This window comes from Gadus chalcogrammus, unplaced genomic scaffold, assembly GCF_026213295.1.
Source record: "Gadus chalcogrammus isolate NIFS_2021 unplaced genomic scaffold, NIFS_Gcha_1.0 GACHA086, whole genome shotgun sequence".
In the NCBI taxonomy this organism is placed as follows: Eukaryota; Metazoa; Chordata; class Actinopteri; order Gadiformes; family Gadidae; genus Gadus; species Gadus chalcogrammus.
Genome location: NW_026613521.1, coordinates 4811 through 28758, shown reverse-complemented (window position 1 = coordinate 28758; position 23948 = coordinate 4811). Strand labels below are relative to the sequence as shown.

Sequence of the window (23948 nt, the reverse complement as noted above, 5' to 3'; positions counted from 1 at the left end):
GTCCTAGACCTAGGTGTACCATGTAAAATACATGTTACCATTAGCTAGAGTGTCGTTCTTGGTGTCATTGGACTCAGCTCAACGTGTAGATGCTAAATAACATGTCATTTGTGACAAATCTTTATCGGGAAGCAAATCAATAGCTGCTCAGTATTGATTAAGGCCTCCAATTTCGACAGCTAATTACTACCATTAAACATGTTCGAATATGCTCATGTGTGGCACCGTTGCAATCGCCTGGAAGCGTAGATGTTGAAGGACATCTTGTTCGTCCTCTTACCCCACCGGAAAGATATTTACATGCTTCTGATTGACTAATGAATTGATTCAGCTATTCCCCCAGAAGTCTGGGGTCAAAAGGTCAAAAGGAGACAGCACCACGCCGGGGTGGAAACCAGATCTCGGGCAACATGTTTAGGAAAATATATTTTCCCTAAACATGTTGCCCGAGATCTGGTTCCACCCCGGCGTGGTGCTGTCTCCTTTTGACCTTTTGACCCCAGACTTCTGGGGGAATAGCTGAATCAATTCATTAGTCAATCAGAAGCATGTAAATATCTTTCCGGGGGGGTAAGAGGACGAACAAGATGTCCTTCAACATCTACGCTTCCAGGCGATTGCAACGGTGCCACACATGAGCATATTCGAACATGTTTAATGGTAGTAATTAGCTGTCGAAATTGGAGGCCTTAATCAATACTGAGCAGCTATTGATTTGCTTCCCGATAAAGATTTGTCACAAATGACATGTTATTTAGCATCTACACGTTGAGCTGAGTCCAATGACACCAAGAACGACACTCTAGCTAATGGTAACATGTATTTTACATGGTACACCTAGGTCTAGGACATGATCTCGGTGTAGCAAGAGGCCGAGCTTGATCTCATTGGACTCAGCTTAACGTGTAGATGCTAATTAACATGTAATTTGTCAAAAATCTCCATCGGGAAGCAAATCTATAGCTGGTCATTATTGATAAAGGCCTCCAAAATCGACAGCTAATTACTACCCCGAAACATATTCAAATATGATCATGTGTGGCACTGTTGCAATCGTCTCGAAACGTAGATGTCAAAGGACACCTTGTTTGCTTTGTTGCACCACCGGGAACATATTTTCATACTTCTAATGGATTGATTCATATTTTAAGGTTCTCGGAGTGAGACTTTAAGTGGCTGCAGCAGAAGTGTTGAGACGAAAGATGATATCAAGAGATTTATAGAATATTCCCATTCACATTATGATTCTTTGTCGTAACATCCGACCAAACATCCTTTACATTCACAGAGCGAAGATTATGAAAGTCCAGGCTCAGCAAGTGCTCCATCTCGTTGCACCTGCACCCAGCGGCTCGCTTGCAAGATTTTGGCCTGAAGTTCTTCCCAGACCTATACCCTAACAGTCCAATATGCATATCTGAGAATCAGGCCTCTCTTCAATAATGACAAAATGTAATGAGAGAAATACAGATTCACTTTTGTTATCTCATAAGCGGCGTGGTGCCGGCTCCTTTTGACCTTTTGACCCCAGACTTCAAAGACGTGGCCACAGGCCAGCGGGTCTACACACATTAAGCCACAAATGTACACCTCCATCCCGCAAAAAATGGGGCCTAGAAACTAACCTCTGTCTTATGTACATTGACTGTACTGTTGGAGGTCACACCCCTTTTCCAGCCTTTTCGAGATAGCTAGGGATGCTAAAATGTTGACACACATTTCCCGGGCCCCGAGAACGACATATGCAAGATTTGTAGTTCTAGCCCATAGAGAAAAAAAGTTTTCCCAAATGGACTGTCATTTGGACAAAGCCCCTTCAGAAGTGTTGCCTGCGAGACCTAATGGTTCAGAATGTGGTGGAAAAAAAGTTTTTGAGATAGGAAGGTCCTACCGCCCTGAAATTTGAATACCATATTCTAGGGCCTAACTGGGACCCCCGCACCGTAACTTGGCCCGGTCGGACCCCGAGGGCAGGAAGGGGGGGCCTGCCCTCGGGGTCTGACCGGGCCAAGTCTCGGGCAGGAAGGGCCCCCCCTTCCTCCCCTCGGGGTCCGACCGGGCCAAGTTTCGGTGCGGAGGTCCCAGTTAGGCCCTAGAATAAGGTATTAAAATTTCAGGGCGGTAGGACCTTCCTATCTCAAAAACTGTTTTTCCACCACATTCTGAACCATTAGGTCTTGCAGGCTACACTTCTGAGGGGCTTTGTCCAAATGACACTCCATTTGGGAAAACTTTTTTTCTCTAAAACTCCAAATCTCGGATATGTCGTACACGGGGCCCCGGGAAATGTGTGTAAAAATTTTAGCATCCCTAGCTATCTCGAAAAGGTCGGCAAAGGGGCGTGACCTCCAACAGTACAGTAAATGTACATAAGACAGAGGTTAGTTTCTAGTCCCCATTTTTTGTGGGATGGAGGTGTACATTTGTGGCTAAAGGTGTGTAGACACAGCTGGCCTGTGGCCACGTTTTTGAAGTCGGGGGTCAAAAGGTCAAAAGGAGCCGGCACCACGCCGCTTATGAGATAACCAAAAGTTAATGTGTGTTTCTCTCATAACTTTTTGTCATTATTAAAGAGAGGCCTGATTCTCAGATATGCATGTTGGATGGCTAGGGTGTAGGTCTGGGAAGAACTTCAGGCCAAAATCTTGCAAGCGAGCCGCTGGGTGAGGTGCAACGAGATGGAACACTTGCTGAGTCATTTCCTGTAGGGCTGGAGCCACAGGTTGATGCGTATACGTCCTTTGAGACTCCCTTTGATATATAAGAGACCCTAAGGTATAGCTTACTCAAACCTATTGGCTATTGCATCACTTCCTTTAGGGCTTCGGCCTCCTAATTGATCATTGTAGTATAATTGAATGCCCTCTTTCATATATATGATACCACCCCCACTGGGACGTGGCAACAATTCTCTAAATCCATATGGGGGGGGCGGGGGTGCTTGTGGACAGTAGGGGTGTACACTAGACATAAGCAAACTCAGAAGGAGGACTGACCTCTCACACATATTTAATTAATTGTTTCAAATAACCCTGCCTCATTAAATCAATGAGCTTGTTGTTTTGCTTTCAGAAATAGGTGATAGGCGAAGACTAAACTGCAGAAAATAAAAACATCCAACGTGCCTTTTAAGGATACCTTGGAATATCTGTCAATTTTTTAAACATCGGACCCTAGTTTACGACAAAAAACCCAATTGACGGCAGCTCCTTTGCCGCGTGGTTTTTAGCATATAAAATGTCTATGGTTTTTAGAGCCATGCAAGGATTAGAGGGGGCGGTCGTAAGCAACCATTGCAACCATGGCAGTCAAGTGACGTGAACGCAGGCCCATTGGAACAAAATAGAAAACATACCGTACACACTCTTTGTGTGTAGGTTAATTATATTTAAATATTATGACCAGTGACCGCTGGTGGTGCTTTTGGGTGGGTGGGCTAACATTTATCAATATTTCACAGGGCCAGACGCCATGAGTTCACCTTTATATCTCCGTTCATAACTTTCATATAATGTGAATGATTTTTAAACAAGAATAAGGTTAAGAGAAATGGGTGTCTTTATTTGAACCACAATTATAAATAAAAAGAACAATAAGGTGTTTAAAGTGATTCACTGAGCTGATATTGAACATTTCGAATTAACCATTAAGCAAAATAAAACTTTTTTCGTGCTTAAAGTATTTAACAATTAAAATGTTGACCGGTCTCCCTATGCGCAGAAATGTGGCTGTAGACGATCACACACTCTTTGGAGAATGATACGTCTGTCTCGCCGTGAATCGTGAAGGACATGTAGGCTATGTGGCGTTTCCGACGTCCGCAGCTGTCTTTTGCTTTAAGGGGTCGCCTATTACCGCAATGAATTGTGCAGATGCCATCTCATTGCAATACGTCGGGTTGACGTTTAATCCATTTTTCTTCATGAGAATCATTTCGGATTTAAATTTGGTGAATGGCAACTCCTCTTTGGCAATGTAGGCTATGCAACATTAAATTTGATCATTTCCGATTCCTTAGAGAACCTTATTGTTACTGCCTGTCGCTGAAATGCAGGTGGGAGAGGGGCCACTTTCTCTACACACTTGTCATGTCATGTTGGGTTATTTAGACATATGCTTTTTCAATGCATCGATACGAAACGTTGTTGACCAGCTTACAAATGCCCTATTACCGGCCAATAAAAGCTGTGCGTTCCGTAATGCACTGCGTAATAATAAAATGTTAGATAGATGAGTCAGCATTTAATTAGTTTGTGTGACAGAAACAACTATATTTCATGGATACATTTAAAGTTTATTCATTTATTTAAATAAATAAATTATGATAGAAACGTTTAAAAACACATACGCCATACTGCACTTGCACTACTGTGCTGTGATTGGTCGAATGTCAGATTACATGGGTCAGAGCCAATCAGAAGCAGAGGCTGGGGCGGGTGTTGAAGGAGCGCGTGTTCACTTATTTTTATGCTGAAAGAACGACATAATTCCCGAACTTAAACCTTGAACGGTAAGACATTTATATAATGTATTACTTAGATGGTATCAGATCATACAAGAGCAGAATTTATGAGTTAGGCATACAGTTTTATTGTGATTTAAAATAATGAAATGAATAATGCGAACATAAATATAAACTTATAGGCCTAATGATCCTTTAACTTGAAAGAAAAGTTTTAAAACCTTTAAACAACATACAATAGGCTTAAAGAAAGAAATAACTCTGCTAATACCTGAATAGCACCATGCTGAACCATTAAATTTGACAGTCTAATGCTTTCGTTTGATCAAGAACTATAGCTTCATCCTATTCTTGCAGAAATGAGCGGGAAGGCCCGAAACATCAAGCCATGTGTGGCTTGCAGCAAAACCATGTATGTGGCCTGCAAGACCTGCCCAATATGCAAGGCGAAACAGCCCTATAAAGATCGGCTTGTCAGAGAGAGAAAACTATTTGTTGAACACGGAAAAGCATATAAGGCTCGGGTTAAAAAACACTGCAACAGCAGTCATGTTATGGACTCCAGCTTAAAAATGGTAAGTAGCATACAATCGATGTTCCATCTTGAAATTCTAAAGAGAGAGTATTTAGCCTGTGTGTTCCCTCCTAGTATTAGTAAAAGGTTTCATACAAATGGAATACCATGCAGTCTAAGCTGAACAGCCATAATCTATTAAGTGTAGTGCTACTTTCCTCCTGTCAGCCCACGTTACAATAGCAGCAGACTGTTGCAGGGTGTATGCTCGGACAATGTGCGCTAAATAACGTAATAACACATGCATTTAATGAAATAATTAACACATATTCCTTGGTGCCCACCAAGGAAGCAGACTATTTGTTGTGAACACGACATAGGTCTAACAAATTGGCTTGAATCTCCAGCCAATTTGTTAGACCTAAAACTGAGTTTTAAAAGATCGCCTCAGAGGAGGGCTTAGCCTACTTTAAAAGCTCTGTTTTCAGTAATATTAAGTCTGTTTTCACCGATTTGGTGTTGACATGAGGCCAAATATCCAACTCCAATGTACCTCTCTGATTGAATTATAAGTTTGTATTGATTTGCATTGACTCTTACCTGTAAGGGGGCAAGTGAACCCAAACCATGCAAGAAAAAAATGCCCACCTATAACAGGGCCCCTTGATGTACTCAAAGTAGGGATCAAGCATTCCAGACATTTATTAAGGTTTTTCTATTGGTCTCCCCTCTGTGTGTAATAAGTAATAAGACTGAGCACAACAGTTTTTTTCCGTACAGCCCACAGATCAACCCAAAATAATGTTTCAATATGTTAAAAAAATGGATCTCCATACTTTTCTATTGTGATATTCCGACTTCATCACTGTCATTTGCTAATGATTATTTCAGTTGGACCGGCTTGCTGCACTGGGCTACTTTCCTCTGCTGCTTTTAGGGAAGAAAAACAAAAGAAGCTACACAGCCCAAGTGTTCGGCAGCATGCAGATGCAGCTGGATCCATCCTTACAAGAGGACTTGCAGTCTGTCTATGCCAAAATCCTAAAATGTGAGTATTTCACTAACTGTATTGATGATTACACAATAATGTCTTTATTTGTTCAAAAAACTTCTACTGGAGCTTATGTTGTATCCACACCTAGAGACAACCAAAATAGTCTTGAATTGTTAATTTATTTTTCCAACAGTGCACTTTAAAAGGTTTCCCCAGCCAACTGAAAATGGTAAGATGTTTACATTTATCCCCTTATTTGTTTTATTGGGACAGTTTAGGTGACCTGGCAAATTTGACCAGTGATTGTTGTTTACCTCAATTGAGTGGTGTCAAGTATTTACATTTTACATTTAAAGATAGCAATTCAAAAAGTGAGTAAATAAATGGTCACATTCAGTTTTCCCTTGTGGCTCTTCCTATACAGGAACCCAAAGTGGTGATGGAGTAGGATGGAGGGGAGCAGGGAATGGTTCCTGAAGAAGGAGCAGGTTGTAACTCAAACTAATAACTAATATTGATATGTATTCTTCACAATATTTGATTAAGTACATTAGAAAAGTCTGATTAAAAATTCTTAATTAACATGTCTTAATTTGTATGTTTATCTGTATTCCTTGTTATGATTGATTTATCATACATTGTGATACTTGAACTGTGATTGAATCATACACTAGATATGGGTCACAAATTACATTGAAAGCCTCTCTTTTATTGAAATAGATTCCTGACTGCTCTCTAATTTGTAGGAGGCAAGATCGTGGCATGCATTGATTTTATTACAGCTATGGGGTGTTTTTAGGCACAGCTTGGCGCATCGCTTTTGGACTTATTGCGTAAGAAATCGTCTGTTTCTCTGTAATTTCAGTTCTATTTTCTCTTCTGCCCCAACAGAGTTTGTGGTGCCTGACATCCCGTATGAGGACGGGAATTACGATGTAGTGGGACAGGATGACCAAGGTACTTTGTGTCTTTAGCACTTAAACTATAATTGCAGAACTTAAGTTTTTTTTAATTATAATGCCATGTTAATAAATAAATGGTCACATTTAGTTTTCTCTTGTGGCTCTTCCTATACAGGAACCCAAAGTGGTGATGGAGTAGGGATGGAGAGGGAGCAGGGAATGGTTCCTGAAGAAGGAGCAGGTTTGTAACTCAAACTAATAACTAATATTTGATATGTATTCTTACACAATATTTGATTGAGTACATAGGAAAAATGTGTCAAAATCCTAAATGAACATGTCTTGATTGTTTATTATTATTATCTGTATTCTTTGTTATGATTGATTTAACATACCTTGTGACACTTGAACTATAATTGAATTCTGCTACCTAGCTATGGGGAGTGTTTAGGTACAGCATGGTGCATCCTCTTTGGACTTGGCTACATTAAGAAATAACTGGTCAAATTAGGTTATCTCTTGTGGCTCTAACCGCATACAGGAACCCAAAGCAGTGATGTGGTAGGGATGGAGAGGAGCAGGAAGGGAGAAAGGAAAACAAGGATGAAAAGATGGTGAAAAGTAGGAGAAAAAGAAAACATCAGACAGGTATGTCTTCAGGATCAGTCAATGATCTTTAGATCATGTCTAAATAATCTACATGTTTTGGTGGCATATAGCTTATTTGTATCGGCATACAATTTGCAATTTTATGAAAAGAAAACTCCCAAATTGACTTCATATCTAGGGTTGAGCACCGAAACTCAGACGTAAGCGGTAGCACCGAGATCGAATAAGAACACACATTTCGTTGCCTCATAACGGTGCCTGACTTTTTTAACGCCCCCTGCCCCGCCTCCATGGTGTTGCGGCGTCAACCTGCGTTAGTGCTGGGCACTTTACTGGTTCACACCGAATAACGGTTAGTATTTTCATTATGATATGATTTTCTTTATATACCGTGTATTTGATTCCACAATGTTCGGAACGCTGGGCCTCACGACACTGACGGGACCCTTTTCTATATTACGCTTCTAAACACACATGGTGCGACTACGAATGCGACTTTCTTTATAAGTCCATGACTGCGAGGCGTGGTATTTCAGGCCAACTGGTAAAAGAGTCACGGCTTTCAAACATATAAACCATAGCCTATGGGTGCCTCGGGATAGACTTGTCAACGTGCTGCGGCATCACTTACTTGATGTTGTTTTGATTGAAGATCGGCAGGTTGTAGTGGGTGCGTGCGTGAATGATGAACGTGTGTGTGAGTGTGTTTGTGCGTGTTGCGAGCTTATGTGATTTCAAAGTAACAAACAAACTAACTCAAAGCCGATGCATGCATCAAAAACTATATGTTCAAAACCATATAAACAAATCAAAAACAGTCGCTTATTCGCTTCAAATACTTTTCAAAACGTATGACTTAATACGGTGCGGTACGAGCAGTTGAAAACAATGTTGGCGTCTCCTGTGGCTGCCTTACGCACCTGCGTTATATGACTTTGGCAGTAATGTTGCGCCAAACGCGAGCAGTATAGCTGCCTGCTTTCAGCAAGTAATTTTTATTATTTAAAAAAAAGAAAAATATATGTTTATCAGTCACAGCACTCACAGCAGCCTTCCTCTTTGTGTAAGTAGAGTGATTTAATGCCAACCGTAAATCTTGCATATAAAGTAGGCTAGCAAACACCGTTGCCATTCAACAGCGTGTGTGACAACGTGTGCTATGTCCTAAACTTCAACTCAGTTTCCCCTGACTTTCTGCTCAATGTGAAACTCATAACAAGTCGTGCATGCATGCAAGTGTGTGGGTTTTTTTTTTTTAAAGTACCGGTTCGAGAACCGTTTTAGCACCGGAACCGTTTAAAAGGTACAGAGAAGGCACCGGTATTGATAAAACCCAAACGATACCCAATCCTATTCATATCCAGAGTGCACTGCAGCGCTAGACCCTCTGAGCAAGAGGTAACATCAGAACTACGCATGTCTAAGCATTATGCATTACAGGCAATATATGTTGTCACAAACCTATGATCACATTACATCAGTACATTAAATGCACAATGCAATATAAAAGAAGAACTGGTGGTCACATTTAGTTTTCTCTTGTGGCTCTTCCTATGCAGGAACCCAAAGCAGTGTTGTATCATATGCGAAATTCACTATGGTGTTGGTAGTGTGAGATGGAGCGCAGTCATGTACAGAGAGTAGAGCAAAGGGCTCAGCATGCAACCCTGTGGGGCCTCTGTGCTGAGTGTCAGAGTGGGGGAAAGGGGCGGGCCCATTCTGACCGCCTGTGGCCTGTTTGTCAAGTGACAAGTGACTATTACAGTGATAATGCAATTCCCTGTATATAAATTAATATAACTGTTCTCTCCAGCAGATCAAGGATGTAGCCATTTCACTAACAAACAGTGTCACAATTCGACATAGGTGGAAGGTGTGAAGATTGTGCTGACAGAGCCGCTTCTGGGTCCTATCTTTATTCCAAAGTTATTAAAAGGACACAAGACCAGGTAAGTTTCAGCAAATGGCTTCTCATATTCTAAAGAAAGGTGTCATATAATGTCGATTTAAGTCTTAGATTTGACTAAAAGTATTTTATGGGGAACGTGTTTAAAATGTGTGGAAAGTGTTGGAAAGAAAATGTCATTCAAATGGTAAAAAAATCACCGATACATTTTCTTGTTTTTTACAGGTTCTTCTTCAGTGGCTTCCCTGCAAGACATGGTAGGATTATTGTCCAATAATGTTCTACTTACATGTGTGTTAACAGGTATGATTTGTGAGTCAACTTTGGGAACCCATAATGAATGGTGTTGGACAAGCTACCATTTAGATCGAATAGGCTGATGTCTTTCTACCTTGTATAGGTTTATAACTTCAAGAATGAATACCTACGGTTGGATTCAAATTTCATTGCAGAGCAGTTTACTTTCAGTGGCGTATTTTTAGTTTTATTTGTAGTTTATTTGTCATTTATTTGTTGGCTGTGAAAGAACAAAACGATTATTAGATAAGACCAAGGACAAATTTAAAATGATTGGGATTAAATAAATTATTCCATCTGAGACATGTGGTATTAGATATGATGCTCTGTTTTTATAGGGGCAGATTTTCACAGCCCATTCATTTTGTCAACACAGTACGTGATTGGGCAGATCCTGACTGTATTATGTGTGTCTTATCCCCCTCTCTTTTGAAACAGTGGTATAAAGTGGAAGAACACCTGGGAGCCCCTCTCTTACGTTGCTGCTCCTGGGTCAGCAACTGAGGTAAATTAATATGAATAAGTCAAATAAATATCTTGAACAATAAATCCTCCAGATGTAGGGACAAAAGTCATTATTACGAAGTATGTAACCCAGTTTTGACATATCCGATATGAGATTTCAGGGAAAGCAAAGAAGTTTAAACAAATTTGGCAGCCTTTCCTTGACTGTTTACTCTGGCATTCTGTAATATTACCTTGTAGGTAGTTATAAAAAAATATTTGTCTGATGTAAAAATGTCAATGCTGTCAGAAGGCAAGACTGGATGCACACAATGACAATAACTTATGCTTTTATGTACAGCATTCCAGGATCTCTGCAGGAGCAGATTGAGCGGAAGGAGGGATAATTTGACACGATATGTTGTAAAAATGTTTAACTGGCCTCATCGCATAATAAAATCTATAAAAACAAACTGTTCAAAATGTTGTGTTGAGCTTGTGATCTTGTTGCAATCTGTAATGTCTCAGCAAAAGTGTGGTGATAGTTTTACATAGCCTATTTAATGTTTGAGAGTACACAGGTGTGCTGTATTGAGTGGCTCATGTTTAGTACCAAATTTGTTAAGAGGGAAGTTATCACCGAACCCTTCAGAAGAGCCAACTGCATTCAAACCCTATGTGAATCTTATTCTCAGGCCTAATGAAGTGCTCCAACACTGTTGAAATTGCATACTGCTGAATTGTATGATCAATAGAGAATTGAATAAAACCCTTACAGTGCAATTAGCTAATTAGGCTTTCTAGAATGAAGATGTAATGTCAATGTAGACACGCATGTTGTCGCTATTCCGTCAGGACAGTTAAAAGCCAAGGAGTACTTCCTGTGCCACATGAGAGCGGGCTGAGTAAAACCCATAAAGGCTAGCCGACTATTTTTATATACTTTATATAAAAACAAACTATATCGTTTTGATCTGCTGAAAATTGGGTTACATTGCAGTTTTGCCAGCGCACTAAATAACTTTTCATGACGGCCTACCTACGTCCTGTTTATCACCTACACGGGCTGCATTGCGTCACCCTATACTGGACACTGGGGTACACTACAGACATAAATAGGAAGCACACTCAGGAGGAGGAATGACCTCACACATGTGATACTTAATTAATTGTTTCAAATAACCCTGCCTCGTTAAATCAATGAGCTTTGTGTTTTGCTTTCACAAATAGGTTAAAGCTGTATCAATAAAATCTCTAGGTCTAAAATGCGGAAAATAAACATATTCCAAGGTGCCCTTTTGAAGGACTCCTTGGAATATTTCCTAACCAGCGGACCCTAGTTTACGACAAAAACAAAACAATTGAGGCAGCTCCTTTGCCGCCTACGTGGTTTGGAGCCATGTCGAGCAGAGGGGGCTAACAACAACCTTAGCGAACGTAAGAGTCACGTGACGCGTTTTTTGTCACGTGGCAAAAAAACGTAGGCATGTCACATGTTTAAAGCCTTTATTTTATTTCATTAATTAAATATTAAAATATACATTATATATATATCTATACATCTATATCTATCTATCTATCTATCTATCTATCTATCTAACCCTTAATAAAATATGAGAAAAAATAACACGACCAATATCAAATGGTTGAAAGTAAGTCTTGTTGAGATAAATAAAAAGCTTTCAACGGGCAGGATAGAAATGGCGGCAGAGAGGAGACTACAGTTGTACTTGCGGGACAATGTGGTACCTTTTTTATTGGCGCGTCGGAGCTGGCCGGGGCGTCGACAGTAGGGTTGAGCACCGAAACTCGGTTCCAGTTGGGAACCGGTTTAAACGTAAACGGTTCTAACGAAATCGAATAAGAACGCACATTTCGGTTCCTCATAACGGTGCATGCAGTAATTAATATTATTTGTAATTATTTTTAAAAAGATATTTATCAGTCACAGCACTCACAGCAGCCTCTTCGTGTAAGTCGAGTAAATTAATACCAACCGTAAATCTTGCATATCAAGTAGGCTAGCAAACACCGTTGTCATTCAACTCAGTGTCCGCTGACTTTCTGCTTAATGTGAAACTCATAAAAATTCGTGCATGTATGCAAGTGTGTGCGGTTTCTTTTTTTTAAGTAGGCTACCGGTTCGAGAACCGTTTTAGCACCGGAACCGTTTGAAAAGTACCGAGTAGGCACCGGTATCGGATAGAACCCAAACGATACCCAACCCTAGTCGACAGCGCTCTCTGGTTCAGGTCCAGGTCCAGGTCCTTCTAGCTGGGCTTGTGGGGGCTCCTCTGGGGGGCCTGAGGGTCTTCCAAGGGTGGGGGCCCCGGGCTCTGCTGCAGCAGCACCACCTGTGGCAGGCATACGCTTTGGCATCAGCATGGGGGAGTGACCAGGAGCTCAGAGGGCTCTGGTTGGCACGCCAACTTCAAGAATTCCAACACATAACAAGCTGTGAGTCCGACACTATGGGTGTGTTGGCATGTCAGCGTCAGGGTCGATTGGTTGACACAAAGTATTGCTTTTTACTTGGACTGGAAGGAAGTTCAAATGGACAGTTGGGTTGGTTGAAGGAGCGAGGGAAAGACGTAATGCATAGGACCGCAGGACGGTAGGAATTAGGGATGAGTCGGTCGCGACCTATTCGTTCACAACGAACGATCCCGAACGTGAACGACATAAAATGGTTCCCCAAAACAAGAAGAACTGGTTCTTTGATTCTTTTCTTTTAACATAAACCAAAAATATGGCCACGTAAATAAAATATACAAACGAACAGAGCTTCGTATCCCCGCGACTTATATTGATTGAGTCTACAACGTTCTCAAAGATTCAGCCAATGAGAGGTAGCAATGGTGTTGCAATGGCACCTGGGTAAACAAATGACAAGGCGGTACCGTCGAATATGCTCGCTTTCTGTCTGACATATCTTGGGTCATACCATTCGACGTGGGGCCACTCATATATCCCCCTACATTTTTTCGAAAATAGACTTGCCCTCCATCTGCTATTGGAGGGCATTTCCCAATCCCCAATTCTACGTCAATTTAAGAACAAACAAAGAAATTAAACTGCAGTTCGTATTTTTTATTTATGACCATGAAAGTTCTGTAATGCAGACACCAAATGACGTAACGAACGAATCAAAACGAACGAATCAAACAAAACGAATCGTTATAGTGAACTGAACTGAAAGAACTAGTTCCCGGAAAAGAATCATTTTGCCCATCCCTAGTAGGAATCAAACCTAGGAAGCTGGAAGGCGGATATGCCCGTGCGCTTGGCACACTAGCAGGTTTTGCAACCCACAAGTTATGTTGTTATTGAATGGAACATGAACCACTTCATGAATTAGTTAATATTTTGGGAGATCCACATACATATGTTGTGGGGCAGAGGGGGATCATAGATGTTAATGAATTGTCACCTGACGGGGCATCTGTGAGGGACTCTTGGAAGGCCAGTGCCGTGTTCCATTACCGTACTTCCATGAGTATACTTAAAGGAAGTACACTATCTGCACTATCCGTACTCACTTGAGTACGGTCATTTTTCAGATGTGAGTGCTGTTCCAAATCGAGTACTCCGTGGTGCACTAACCGGAAATTACGATCACGTTTGCCGCCGTGGCTTTCTCCACCCGCCAATAACATCCCGCTTGAACGTGAAACTCTTTAAGCCTAGCAGCTATAAAAGCTATAAAAACTTAGAACACTACAAAAATGACTATTAATGCAGACTATGTTGGGGAAATGCGCCGACTTTGGCTCAGCCTGCCTGGCTTCCGCCTCTTTCCGCTACGTAGCTAAGATGGCGCCGTTGAGTACGGGGAGTGTCCCCTTTCGTCACACTTCACGTTAGCCCGTTTTGAGTACGGCATCCGGGTCCTTGAGTATACTACCTTTCTTTTTCGCCGGAATCTGATTGGAACGTACTGCGTACTCAAAGTACGGACAGTACGGGTATTGGAACACGGCCCAGGTTTAGGTCCAAAGGCTGAACCACCAACACATCTTCTAGTCTAGTTGTAATTTCTTGAACCCAGAAATGTTGAGTACCCTAAAGTTTTGTTGCAGAAATGTCATTTATAGGCCAAATGGATGGAATTGAACTTGGTTGCTTAAATTTGCACTTTGGGCAATTTGCATAATTAGCATAATAAGCAAAGGGGTGGCGCTGTTATTAATGTCGATATCTTTTGACTCCTCTCTCTTCACATGAGTACATTTAAAGCTTATTTTCAATGTCTGGTGATACTATCAGACCTCCCGTATAGCTAGTATATTATTTCTTGCAGAAATATCCGCGACAGCCAACGATAGACCCCGAAGCCGCCAAACCGGAAACACGCCAATATCTCTGCAGCCCTTTGACATATCAAATTATGTCCAATCTTCATGGAACTTGGCATATATGATCTTCAGACCAAGCTGAACAAATGTATCAAACAGCTTTTGAGCCGTAAGCAATCACGTTGCGTTAAGACCTTTAACACCTTTGTTAGAGATAACATTGAAGACGTTGACTCCCGTTCCGGCTACCTTAATCAACTGTTGTTCCTTACATTCCGGGTCCTCAATACGGTCACACACTCACTGCGCAGCCCGTTGTCCTCACAGCATTCGCCCACCACCAGCCCAGCGACAGCACCACCGGCACCTTCACACTTATACATTGACACACATAATCTCAGCCACATAGTCACCTTAGCCTCCCCCTTAATAGAATTAGATCCATCCCCCACTCACTCTGCTCCTCCTCCCCCTCCTGTAGATTCCACCTCGCAGCAGCCCAGACCACCTTTATCTACACCTTCACAGCGCACTGTGCAGCTTAGACTCCACCACACCCTTAATTCGGCCACGTTAAGTCCCCGCACCATCAATCCCGAGAGCAGACGGCCGAGTGTAACTACCGACCCCAAGCCTTGACCGAACAAGACGATATTCGAAATGACCAGACATGATCCTACGGGGCATAAAGTTAGGGATTGGACTATTCATTCCATCAAGCCCGTAGTGATCATCGGTGACTCAAACCTGAGTCGGATCTCTTCCCACACACACACATAGACGTCCAAATTGACAGCTACCCCAGTGCCAAATACCAACACATCACACGGATCTTAGATAAAAATCCCCCCAATTCACACACAAAGGTTGTGGTGCTATCTCTGGGCATAAACCATAGGGAGAACCTGTTTGAGTCGACAACGGGCTTTCTCCAGGCACTGCACCGTAAAACCGTAGAAAAATACCCGCAGGCCACAATCGATGTCCACCTCATTAATTTCTCACATACTAACCCATACGAACCTTAGGTTAAACCTAACCCTAACCCTAAAATCGACACTGTCCTGGGCCTTGAGGCTGTGAAAGAGCATTGGGTTTGTCACCTGATCCATCTCGTCCTGATACATTTATTTTAAAGTTTTTAGAAATCACTCTCACCCGTAACGAGTTTTTATTTGACAAATCGTTCTTTTTACAGATATGCGGCTGCGCTATGGGGAGGAAATATTCACCGGCCTACACGGACATTTATCTAACCGACTGGGAGGAATCTGCGTTTCTTAAATGCCCGTCACGCCCCTTCATTCACTTCCATTATCTAGATGACATCTTTGGCCTCTGGGACAAATCCGAAGTTGAATTCAACCACTTTATACATATCCTCAACTCACACCAGCCCTGTATAAATAATTAAATAATTTCCCTCTGGGATTATTAAAGTATCTATCTATCTATCTATCTATCTATCTATCTATCTACCTTACTTAACTGTGCTTACCTTAATTAACTGTGCTTACCTTACTTAACTGTGCTTACCTTAATTAACTGTGCTTACACTGTAAACGATTTCTGTTGTTTTCACATTAATATTACTGTAATGTCATGTCGTTTCTTACTGTATTTGCGTTATGCAATAAAGTACTGTCGATTTCGTTGTTTTCACAGTACTATTACTGTTATAACAAATGTATCTTACTGTGTTTGCGTTCGACAGTAAATTACTGTTTGATTTGCAAATGCATTCTGGGAAATATTACACTACTGTCAATTTTAATACAGTAATAATAAAAACCGGTAAAAAGAACTTCAAGTCTCCATTTTAATCACATCACATCATTGAACCATGGTCCAAACAACTCTGATGATGGACCTTGCTTTATTTTGTGGTAAGTTTTTAGAAATTGTCCTTTAAAATTTGTGAGGTCATAAGGCATAAGGTGACAAGTTGTAGCATACTTTAGTCGAGTATCTGATGTTTGACAGCTATTGCCATGGGGATAATAATAATGAAACGGAATTTTGGTTAGTTTTATTTCTAACATTATTCTATCAACACAGACATTGCCTATTGCATTCAGCAGACAAACTGCATAGATTTCAAACTTACCACAGCTCACAAACTTATTCAGACCTATGTTATTTAACAAACAATAGGAAAAATGTGATTTTAATGGCATGGGCTCTTTAAGGATGCATGTTGATTAAGTATGCCACGTGAGCCAATTGAAAGCTAATATGCATCATCTTAGCTTTCAATTTCCAAACAGATATTGCATAAATCCACCCATTATAGGCATATGCATTGAAAATAAACTAATGACAATTCATCCCCCAACCTTCGTATATTCTGATAGGGCTGTTATAACTGATACAACTTGAAATTGGTACACTGAATAAAATCCATTTCCAAAGAGGAACAGACAATCTTTACTGACGTACAAAAGACATGTGTAAAGAGTTCACCTTGGGAGGAAGGCCTCATAGCGCCGACTTCTTCCGGCATTTCAACCAACGGCCGTTGTCTTCGCTTCTTGGTTGGTGGAATTTCAGGGCTCTCGATGTGAGGAAGAGTCTCTTCTACTGATGGTTTTATGGAAAATAATCAAAATTCAACATTACCAGTAAGACACATACTTTACATGTACTATAGCTTGAAGACAAAACCCAATTTATGTCCTTTTTTGCAGGGATGTGTTTGTTGTATTTAGTGAAAACAAGTGTATTCAATCATTAAAGTTGTTGATGGTTAGAAATAACCAAGTGCCAACCAACTCTTGAGGTCAACTTTACCTGAGCAGGCAATACAGTAAAGTGTTTTTTTAAGGACTTAAGTTTGATTGAAGTATGCCATGGATTATGTTAGATTCTTTGCATAATTTTAGCTTTAAATTCCTAATAGTTATTCCATATGTCCCCAAATGACACTTACAATTGACATTACATACCATCAACAGTAGATGAACAGTGTGCCCCCTGTGTGCTTTCGTCTTCACTTTCAAGAACCTTTTCTGTGGAATTCATACAAGTTATCATTCATACCAGTTATCAATAATTGATATCAAAACACAATATCTGTTCCTGCCCAGCCCAGCTCTTTCTGAGATCACACTTTAATAACATGCTTTGTGGGACATTTCAAACACAATGTTAATGTTCCTTGTGGGGACCAGTTGTCTCCAACGTTTCACCCAAAGCTTCTAGCCAAACACTGACTAAAAGGTGTTGTGGGGACGTCGTGAGTGTCCAGAATAGAGTGATAATTAACCTAGAAAGAAAGTCCCTCTGAAGGTTAAAATATATTTTAAATATCCCACGACCATACATCTTATAGTTGCATTACATCAAACTTTTTGGCTGTATTTATTTAAACCAGAACACAACCAAAATATACTTCCTTTCCTATTTTGGCTAGCTTTAAAAACACAAAAACTGAAAAAGCAAGGCTATCAGAGAGACTATAATTACATTTGAAGTGATAAACATGAATGTACCTGTTTAGTGATTTTTGGACGAGTAGCATCATCATCCCCTTCGGTATTTGAAAGGACAGGTTTCGAGCCCCCATCTAGCAGGGCATCGTCTCCAACTGTGGTCATCTGTAAAAAAAACAAAAACAAAAAACATTTCACAATGACTATTTTACATTCTGAAAACAAAACATGTCAATTTGATGTCCACTGTAAAACATGATTAAGATTAACGACAGATTCCGAAAAATCCTTGTATGACATGCATGCCGATATACACCAGGCCGTAGAGAAAATAAACGATACATTCATTGTCAAATATCTGTTCCTGCCCAGCCCAGCTCTTTCTGAGATCACTCTTTAATAACATGCTTTGTGGGGACATTTCAAACACAATGTTAATGTTCCTCGTGGGGACCAGTTGTCTCCAATGTTTCACCCAAAGCTTCTAGCCAAACACTGACTAAAAGGTGTGTTGTGGGGACGTCGTGAGTGTCCAGAATAGAGTGATAATTGACCTAGAAAGAAAGTCCCTCTGAAGGTTAAAATATATTTTAAATATCCCACTACCATACATCTTATAGTTGCATTACATTAAACTTTTTGGCTGTATTTATTTAAACCAGAACACAACCAAAATATACTTCCTTTCCCATTTTGGCTAGCTTTAAAAACACAAAAACTGAAAAAGCAAGCTTATGAGAGAGACTACAAATACATTTGAAGTGATAAACATGAATGTACCTGTTGAGTGATTTTTGGACGAGTAGCATCATCATCCCCTTCGGTATTTGAAAGGACAGGTTTCAAGCCCCATCTAGCAGGGCATCGTCTCCAACTGTGGTCATCTGTAAAAAAAACAAAAACAAAAAACATTTCACAAAGACTATTTTACATTCTGAAAACATAACGTGTCGATTTGATGTCCACTGTAAAACATGAATAAGATTAACGACAGATTCCGACAAATCTCTTGGATGACATGCATGCCGATATACACCAGGCCGTAGATAAAATAAACTATACATTCATAGTCAAAATATCTGTTCCTGCCCAGCCCAGCTCTTTCTGAGATCACTCTTTAATAACATGCTTTGTGGGGACATTTCAAACACAATGTTAATGTTCCTCGTGGGGACCAGTTGTCTCCAATGTTTCACCCAAAGCTTCTAGCCAAACACTGACTAAAAGGTGTGTTGTGGGGACGTCGTGAGTGTCCAGAATAGAGTGATAATTGACCTAGAAAGAAGTCCCTCTGAAGGTTAAAATATATTTTAAATATCCCACTACAATACATCTTATAGTTGCATTACATTAAACTTTTGGCTGTATTCATTTAAACCAGAACACACCAAAATATACTTCCTTTCCTATTTTGGCTAGCTTTAAAAACACAAAACTGAAAAAGCAAGCTTATGAGAGAGACTATAATTACATTTGAAGGGATAAACATGAATGTACCTGTTGAGTGATTTTGGACGAGTAGCATCATCATCCCCTTCGGTATTTGAAAGGACAGGTTTCGAGCCCCCATCTAGCAGGGCATCGTCTCCAACTGTGGTCATCTGTAAAAAAACAAAAACAAAAAACATTTCACAATGACTATTTTACATTCTGAAAACATAACATGCCAATTTGATGTCCACTGTAAAACATGATTAAGATTAACGACAAATTCCGACAAATCTTGGATGAGATGCATGCCGATATACACCAGGCCGTAGAGAAAATAAACGATACATTCATAGTCAAAATATCTGTTCCTGCCCAGCCGAACTCTTTCTGAGATCACTTTAATAACATGCTTTGTGGTGACATTTCAAACACAATGTTAATGTTCCTTGTGGGGACCAGTTGTCTCCAATGTTTCACCCAAAGCTTCTAGCCAAACACTGACTAAAAGGTGTGTTGTGGGGACGTCGTGAGTGTCCAGAATAGAGTGATAATTAACCTAGAAAGAAGAGGGAGTCAAAGCCAAAGTTCCTTCCCCCCAATCCATTCTCAACCTTGGCTGAGATAACCCCCAATACGAGTCTCGTTGTAGAAATACCAGAGACGAGAGTCCGACGTGTTATGCGCCATCACACCAACAGCAGAACGGTTATCCAAATAACAAGGAAGTGTACAACACTTGCGTTACAGTCCTGGAGCTCTATATCTAAATAATATCATATAATACATAGATATCTATATCATATAACATATTGTGTGCCGCCTCCAGACGATAGTATGAATCACAAACGACTTTTGTCGGGTTCTGCACCAGTCTCTGGTTCTTCAACTTCACATCAACTGAATCGACGAAACGCGCGCTGCCTGCTGAGCGCTGGCGGGCGATGGGCCTCGCGGCAACGGCGGCATGTCGCAGTTCATGTACTTCAGCGAGTCAAAGCCAAAGATCCTTTCCCCCAATTCCTTCTCAACCATGGCTCAGATAGCCCCCACTGTCTCGTTGTGGAAATACAAGAGACGTCAAAGAACCGACAAGAAACATTTGCGTTACAGTGTGTGTATTCACACACGCACATGTGGCGCTCGCACGGTCGTGTCTCATTGGCGGGCCAACGTCTCTGGGGGGCCAGGCAGAGTAAGGGGAGGAGCTTAGATGCTTTATGACCACATAAGCGGCTTGAGCCTCAGCGCGCTTGAGCCCCGTTTTTTCAAAGGCGAGCAGAACAGCTAGTGCTCGTTTTACACCAAACGCAACTGGGGGACCATAGGCAGGCTAGGGGAACTCATATTTATGTTAGAAAACCTCATAGTGAGATTTGCATGTCATGGGACCTTTAAGTTTCCTATTTTGGCTAGCTTTAAACATAAAAACTGAAAAAGAAAGGCTATAGAGAGATTAATAACATTTGAAGTAAACAAGAATGTACCTGTTGAGCGATGTTTGGATGAGTAGCATCACCCACTTCGGTATTTGCCAGGACAACAGTATGCAAATCTTCTACCAGCAGTGCATTTGGTCCAACTGTGGTCGTCTGTAAGACATACATTTAACAATGAAAATCATTTACAAGAAAGCAGAAGTAGAACTTAAATTAGTAAGTAGTAATTTGAAGTCACTGTTTAACAAACTGTAATTGCGCCACATACTTCTGTTCTCCATGGGCAGTCTTCACCTCCATAATCGTATGAAATTTCTTCTCCTTGTTTTATGTCCATAAGGGCAAACAAACAAAGATGTGGGCTTCCATTGACATCAATATTTTTCATTTTACAGTTTGGACGCCTGTGTTCGTCGTTAACGAGGCGCCCAAGTGAACCGTCATCTCTGGCGGCATCGATACTAAAAAGATGAAACATGAGGAAAGGGGAACATAAATGTCATGACAAGTTCATGGAAAAATAATTGTTATAGTTACAATGCAGGATCACATGGCTCAATCAGTTAACTTTCTGGAATACATTGTCAGTCATATTTAACAGACAATGTATTCCACAAAATCAGAGCCTCACCTAAAATAGAGTATAGAGTATAGTTTAGGCGCAACATAAATACTTACCACCATGTTTTCCCTCTCCACCTAAACATGAATGCAGTACATGATTCGTGGTATATCAGCCTCCTTCTCTGGGCTTCAACAACAGGAATTCTCCCCTGTATTCGAGAACGAAATCTCCTTGAGAAATGGAACCCTTTGCAAATACACCACGACCTGTAAAAAAAACATTTGCACCATAAAAAGAAAGCATGCATGTCCATTTTGGTTTAAAAATAAGTTAACCGTAATGTTTTACAAATGCAAATATTGTCTAAAAAGGATTGATAACACAAAAACTGACAATAGATTGCAGCTGATTTGACATAACCGATTGCATGTCATTAATATTGTATATGATAGCAATTATTAACTGAGAAATCCCCACATTTAATATCTTTCCTTTCAATGCATTGATGTAGCCTACTGCACATCCAACATGCAAGTTTTGTCCGTCTTTGCAATCACATGATTCCTGGCATCTTTAAGGGGACTGATGCGTGGAGCCATTTTCAACTACAGGAACATTTAAATACATAAGTTAATTTAAATTCGTTTAGTAGTGGAGATCCTCTATACCCCAACTCGCAGTACACTACGCGGCACTTCACTCAAGTTGAAATCTTTCACTCCCTGCATGCCAGAATGAACCCAGCATGGAGGAGATATCTATATAATATCACGGGTCGGGTACTCCTACGTCTCTGGTACTTCCACAACAAGTAAAGACTCGTAGTGGTGCTTCTCTGCCATGGTTGGGAAGGAATTGGGGAAAAGGAACTTTGGATTTGACGCCCTGAAGTCCAGGTGAAACTGCGACATGGAGGAGAAAGTGATTGTTGCCGTATGCAGACTCCCGTCGCCCCCGGAGCTGAACTCACCGGAATCCCCCCGCAGGAGATCCGGGAGTCGCAAAATGCAACAATCACTTTCTCCTCCATGTACAGTTCAATCTGGCTTCAGGGTTTATGTGGAAGTGGAAGTACCAGGGACGCCCGAGAACCCAACGCAGTCTTTAAACTGCATAATGAGATACGCAAAGAGATAACTCTTTTAACACTGTTAAACATTCAAACGTTTTTAGTTTGTATTATGTGTAACTCCTTCACAATGCATTGCATGACAATGTGAATGTCCCTCGCTGGTTGGAAAAAACTGTGAAATAGTTCTGATAGGTAACGTTTGTAATCCAGCCAACTAGCGGAGTAGCATCCAGCTGTAGACCCGGAGGTATCCGGGCCGGGGCACGTGGTGTAGCAGCTCGAGGAATTAAGAGTTTATCCATTTTTAGCATAAAACACCAAAAATGAATGTTGAAAAACTCGACTGGGGCAACCAAGGGGCCGACTGTGACGCAAAAATCGCCGGAAAAAACGACCTCCCAGTCCCACACAACAGGTCCCGTTTCCCCACCACAGGCCCCGGCTCCGGCTCCAGGGCTGCAGCTGGATGCTATTTAACGGCTAACTAATTAGAGTTCATTTGAGGGATGAATACTGGTAATACTGGTTTGTCATGCCAAAGTACCTCCCGTGTGTTTCCCCTTTGCTCCTTAGAAAAAGCTCTTCTGTCATTATCTCCTTAAATCGCCGTATCAATCCTTAATGAGCTCCAAGCAATTTACCAGACCAGCGAACAGTCAGGCACAGTTACTGCTAGCGGGTACCTACCTGGAAGTGGGCGGTACCCAACCATATTTGGAATCCGTGTTTGGCGCAGTGAGTGCACTTACAGCCGCAAACCTTTAGGGGCGCATCTTGGCACCCTCCCAAACACTCACACACCTACCGGTAACAACGTGTTATGGGCCATGGCTAAAAACCACACAGGCACCTTTAGAAAAAGTTCCTGTATTCATTGTAATGGGTTATCCTTATGGGGACCTGCTTTTTTGTCCCCACACTGCAAGAGGTCCCCATGACGTGACTGTGTTTACAGATTGATGTCCCCATGACGTGATAAAGACCAGCACACACACACACACACACAAAAGTAGCATAAAAGGAAACAGTATAATACCCCCCAACCCCTCTCTACAAATCACCAATCAACACATTCAATTCAGAAATTAAATTCATTTCATACAGGACTACTTGATAGGCACAGAGTAAATAAAAGTAAAAACATGGATTAATTAGAAACATTTAAACAAGAGATATAAAAAAAGGAAGTGAGGAAACAATGTAGATTTAAGGTGAGCACTAAAGATGTGAATAAATAATAAATACATTGGGGATCTTTAGAAATGGGTTTCTCTTGCAAACAATGTTGTTACTCTGCAGAGACTATCTCTGTGTTTATTAGGCATGTCAAGGAACACAGGAATCTTGCTAACTTTAGATTTTCTTGTGGGCTTGTTGGGTGTCCTTGTAGTTTTAGGACTGCCACTGCCCTTCAGATTCACATGGATCGCAACCACTCAAAGCCCAAACCAGCTGTCAGCAGGTCTCCAAGATGTATTGATCTGACCTGCCATATTGAGGGATGTGCCTTCACCTCAACAAACTTTTCCAGCTTATGTGAACATTTGAAATGGCACATTAGAGATGGCAAGAAAATTGAATGCCCTTTTG

General features: G+C 41.0%; 3 long non-coding RNA genes across 6 annotated transcripts; 1 reads left to right on the top strand and 2 right to left on the bottom strand.

The window, feature by feature from the left end:
* The first annotated feature begins 8753 nt into the window (after positions 1 to 8753).
* LOC130378543 (uncharacterized) lies at positions 8754 to 11347 on the top strand. 2 transcript variants are annotated; one of them, XR_008894752.1, is made up of 4 exons: positions 8754 to 9430; positions 9613 to 9644; positions 10123 to 10189; positions 10490 to 11347. It is a non-coding gene; the product is annotated as an uncharacterized LOC130378543 (long non-coding RNA). The 2 variants fall into 2 exon arrangements; XR_008894751.1 differs by having other exon boundaries at positions 8754 to 9644.
* A 5003-nt stretch (positions 11348 to 16350) lies between these two features.
* Positions 16351 to 18703, bottom strand: LOC130378546 (uncharacterized). Of its 2 annotated transcripts, none has more exons than XR_008894755.1 (4): positions 18635 to 18703; positions 17915 to 18019; positions 17369 to 17431; positions 16351 to 17003 (listed from the first exon to the last, which is right to left on the bottom strand). It is a non-coding gene; the product is annotated as an uncharacterized LOC130378546 (long non-coding RNA). The 2 variants fall into 2 exon arrangements; XR_008894756.1 differs by having other exon boundaries at positions 16351 to 17000.
* A 671-nt stretch (positions 18704 to 19374) lies between these two features.
* LOC130378545 (uncharacterized) lies at positions 19375 to 21950 on the bottom strand. 2 transcript variants are annotated; one of them, XR_008894754.1, is made up of 4 exons: positions 21400 to 21950; positions 20990 to 21182; positions 20770 to 20874; positions 19375 to 19455 (listed from the first exon to the last, which is right to left on the bottom strand). It is a non-coding gene; the product is annotated as an uncharacterized LOC130378545 (long non-coding RNA). The 2 variants fall into 2 exon arrangements; XR_008894753.1 differs by lacking the exon at positions 21400 to 21950 and having other exon boundaries at positions 20990 to 21270.
* Positions 21951 to 23948: the final 1998 nt, after the last annotated feature.